A 5,000-nucleotide genomic window follows, 5' to 3' on the forward strand; every position below is an offset into this window, starting at 1 on the left:
AGGGCATCAACAGGTATCAGGACTCGACAGACTTTGGTGCACCCACTGTCGTGACATACTATAGACGAGATAAGACAGATTTTTTTTTTTTTTTTTTTAGCTGTAGTTTACCAGCGCTTCTATCCGTATGGATAATCTCGTGACTTCTTTGTGTGGGTTTATGATTATTACTGTCAGACAAGCATAGAGAGGGACTTGTGTCTCACCATAGACTCACCATCCCACTCCTACAAAATGGGAAGTGAGAAACCCCTGGTAGGGTAAAGCCCTGTCAGCTGCTGCAAGTCGCTTTATTTATTTTTTTTTATTTTTTTATTTTTTTTTTTTTTTAAGGCCAATGATTGGGTCGACTCCCCGCCTAGCCGAAACTCGAACTCACGACCATCAGTTTATTAATTCGACACAGTATCCACTAGTCTATCATATTTCAATATTAGGTCAGTATTTGAAACCCTGTCATTTAACATAACTTGTATATTTTACGAAAATACAGTTACCTCTCCCATATCCGAACTGCCATCATATGAATCGCCATAATCCGAACAGGATTTATGTCTTGTACACAAATTTTACTCCCTTAAAGAGCGGAGACTGGGGAAGAGGTAGAGAATAATTTCACCTCGCGTATCCGAATACTTTCCGTATCCGAACACGGGATGACCCAATTAGTTCGGATATAGGAAGTATTTTCAATTTCACCTTTAATTCCTTCGCTGAATAGAATTGCCGGGAGGAAGTGTATAAATTGTACAATGTAAAACGCAAGTGTATAGATTGTACAATGTATAACAGGGTTAAGGGATTAATTCTGAGTTAATTTTAACCCTTAAGTCTAGGGCTGTCCGTCGGTGAAGGAATATGGGTTTTAAGGAGTCAGGTACCTCGTCTTCATTGACCACCCAAGCTGCTCGTGGCTGGTGGTGTCTGGGGTGGTGTCTGGCGTCTGGTGTCTAGTGTCTGAAGCTGGTGACTGGCAGCTGGTGGCTGGTATGGGAGCTGGTGGTTTCGGGGCTGGTGGTTGGGGCTAGTAGCTGGCTGGGGGTTAGTGACTGAAGCTGGTGGACGGTGACTGAAGATAGTTATTGGGGGCTGGTGGCTGGTATGGGGGTTGGTGGCTAGTATGGGGGCAAATGGCTGGTATAGGGGCTGGTGGCTGGTATGGAGGCTGGTGGCTGGTATGGAGGCTGGTGGCTGGTATGGGGGCTGGTGGCTGGTGTGGGGGCTGGTGGCTGGTATGGGGGCTGGTGGCTGGTATGGTGACTGGTGGCTGGTATGGGGGCTGGTTGCTGCTATAGGGGTTGGTGGCTGGTATGGTGGCTGGTATGGAGGCTGGTGGCTAGTATGGGGGCTGGTGGCTGGTATGGGGACTGGTGGCTGATGTGGGGGCTGGTATAGGGGCTGATGGCTGGTATGGGGGCTGGTGGCTGGTATGGGGGCTGGTGGCTGGTATGGACGCTGGTGGCTGGTATGGGGGCTGGTAGTTTCGGGGCTGGTGTCGTGGCTGGAGCTGGTAGTTGGTTGCGGACTGGTGGTTGGTAGGTGGGCTGGTGGTAGGCTGGAGAGGTTTGAGGGTGGAAGCTGGGGGCTTAAGTCCGGAAACTTCTGGCTGGTGGCTGGGGGCTGTTCTTCCTGGTCTTGGTAACAAAAATGTCCCTTTAATTTGTTCACAAATATATATATATATATATATATATATATATATATATATATATATATATATATATATGTATGTATATTGGATTATGATTTTTTTTTTCCATTTGGTATATACTGATTATCTATTCATAATATTTGCATGGTGTCAATTACTTGATGAGGCGTGTCAGTTAAATACTATTACACATCAAGACGAATAAAAAATATCTTAAGAATATTCATATGAACAATCCCTGGTCTTTATAACAGAACGTGTTATATATATATATATATATATATATATATATATATATATATATATATATATATATATATAAACGTTAATGATTAACATTTTTGTTACCGATATGGTACCAATAAATAAATAAATGAATAAATAAATAGACATTAAATTGGTAAACAAATAATCAATAGGTATAGATGAATAGACACAGACAAATAGACAAATAGATCTATACATACCAAGGGCTTTTTCCCCCTTATAAAAGAGGTAGCCAAGTCAAAAGCCAAAGTCAAATTCAAAAACAAAAGTCAAGTCAAACCCACTCATACCCATTCCACTCCTACCCATTCCACTCCCACCCCATTCCATTCCCACCTATTCCACTCCCACCTATTCCACTCCCACGCATTCCACTCCCACCCGTTCCACTCCCACCCATCCCACTCCCACCCGTTCCACTCCTACCCATTCCACTCCCACCCATTCCACTCCCACCCATTCCACTCCCACCTGTTCCACTCCCACCCATTCCACTCCCACCCATTCCACTTCCACCCATTCCACTCCCATCCATTCCACCCCCATCCATTCCACTCCCACCCATTCCACTCCCATCCATTCCACTCCCACCTATTCCACTCCCACCTATTCCACTCCCACCCATTCCACTCCCATCCATTCCACTTCCACTCATTCCACTCCCACCCATTCCACTCCTACCCATTCCACTCCCACCTATTCCACTCCCACCCATTCCACTCCCACCCACTCCACTCCCACCCACTCCACTCCCTTCCACCACCCTTTTTAACAGATAAACAAAATGGGGGCTGGCGGGGTGTCACAGAAATGAACCAGATGAAGACATGCGCCACACGGAGATGAAGGGGTCCGAGTCTCGACCAATGGTAGCGTTATCTTGCGCTACGTTGTAACGGACGCATCTGATTGGTTCTCGACCTCCCGTCCCGTTCGTGGGGCCGATAGCGTCTACGGTATGCAGTTGCAGTTCTGCCTTGGTTCGAGCGTGAGAACTTACACTCACTCACTCCCTCACCCCCACACTTTCCCCTCCCCCTCCCCCTCGCTCTCCCACTCCCCCCCCCCAGCCCCCTTGCTCCCTATCGTTCCCAATTCATCCCTTTTCCATTCCCCTCTTCCCTATCCACTTCGCTCTCACCTCATCCCTCTCCCTGTCTACTCCTCCTCCCCCTCTTACCCCCTCCCCCTCCCCCTCTTACCCCTTCCCCCTCCCACCGCTTTCCCCCTCCCACCCCTCCCCCTCCCCTTTCCCCTCTCCCTATTCCCTATATCCCCCTCCCTTTTTCTCCCTCTTCCCCCTCCCTCTTCCCCTCCCCCTCCCCACCTCTCCCCCTCTTCCCCACTTCTCTCTCCCTCTTCCCCCTCCTTCTCCCTCTCCACCCTCTCCACCTCTTCCTTCCTCTCTCCCTCCTACCCCGCCGCTCTCCTTTCCTCTCCCTCTTCCTCCTTCCCCCTCCCCCTTTCCCTCCCCCTCCCCCTTTCCCTCCCCACCTCTCCCCCTCTCCCCCTCCCCATACCTCTCCACCACTCCCTTCCCCTTCCCCCTCTCCCCCTTTCCCCATCTCCCCTTCCCTCTCCCTCCCTTCCCACCCACCTACCTTCTCCCCCTCCCCCTCTCCCCCTCTCCCCCTCTCCCCCTCTCCCCGCTTGTAAATGAGGGAGGGTGCAGCGAGGTCTGCATGTTCCCGAGGGTCATTGGCGCCGTTTCAGTCTCGTCCTACGTTGGAATTTTTCTTGATTTTATGGTTTCTGGTTTATTGTCGCTTCGTTCATTAAGACGTCGACTGTCTCCTTGTTTGTTGTGTTCGAGGTATTTATCTAACTGAATGATAACACATACTCGTGTATATACTGTATATATATATATATATATATATATATATATATATATATATATATATATATATATATATATATATGTATAATATATATATATAATATACACGCCTGCACGTGTGTGTATGTGTGTGTATGTGTGTGTGTGTGTGTGTGTGTGTGTGTGTGTGTGTGTGTGTGTGTGTGTGTGTGTGAGTGGTTCCTCGATTGATTTAAATCACTTGGCGACAACCCACGATCGAAATGAAAGTATCACCCGGGACGGAAGGAATAGGTAATTTCACGAAGATGTAGTTTCTCCCCTTCTCTCCCCTCTTCTCCCTCCTCCCCCTCCTCTCCTCCTCTTCTCCTCTACTCTCCTCTCCTCTCTCCCCTCCTCTTTCCTCCCCTCCCTTCCTCTCTCCTCCCCTTCCCTCCCCTCCCCTCCTCTCCCCTTCTCTCCCCTCTTCTCCCTCCTCCCCTCCTCTCCTCCCTCCCCCCTCCTCTCCTCCTCTTCTCCCCTACTCTCCTCTCCTCTCTCCTCCCCTTCCCTCCCCTCCCCTCTTCTCCCTCCTCTTCTCCCTCCTCCCCCTCCTCTCCTCCTCTTTTCCCCTACTCTCCTCTCCTCTCCTCTCTCCCCTCCTCTCTCCCCTCCTCTCTCCTCCCCTCCCCTCTTCTTCCCTTCTCTCCCCTCCTCCCCCTCCTCTCCTCCTCTTTTCCCCTACTCTCCTCTCCTCTCTCCCCTCCTCTCTCCCCTCCTCTCTCCTCCCCTCCCCTCTTCTTCCCTTCTCTCCCCTCCTCCCAACTCCTCTACCCTGGCATTTCCCACTCCTCTCTACTCCTGTCCACTCTTTCCCCTACCTCTCCTTTACTCCCCTTACCTTATCTTCCATCACTACCTCCGCTCCCCTCTCCTCTACCTCCCTCTCCTCTACTCCCCTCTCCTCTCATCCTCTCTCCTCCCCTCCTCCACTTCCGTTCTTTCCAACCCTTCCCCTCACCTCACCTCCCATCTTCTCTACTCCCCTTTCCTCTACATCCCTCTCCTCTACTCCTCTCCCTTCTCCTCCTCTCTCCTCTCCTCCTTCACTCCCCTTTCCTCCACTCCCCTCCCCTCCAATCCCCTCCCCTCCACTCCCCTCCCCTCCACTCCCCTTCACTCCCCTCCCCTCCACTCCCCTCTACTCCCCTCCCCTCCACTCCCCTCTACTCCCCTCCCCTCCACTCCCCTCTACTCTCCTCCCCTCCACTCCTCCTCCTCTCC

This window comes from Oratosquilla oratoria, chromosome 7 (assembly GCF_046742065.1).
Source record: "Oratosquilla oratoria isolate Oo_2021 chromosome 7, ASM4674206v1, whole genome shotgun sequence".
NCBI lineage: Eukaryota > Metazoa > Arthropoda > Malacostraca > Stomatopoda > Squillidae > Oratosquilla > Oratosquilla oratoria.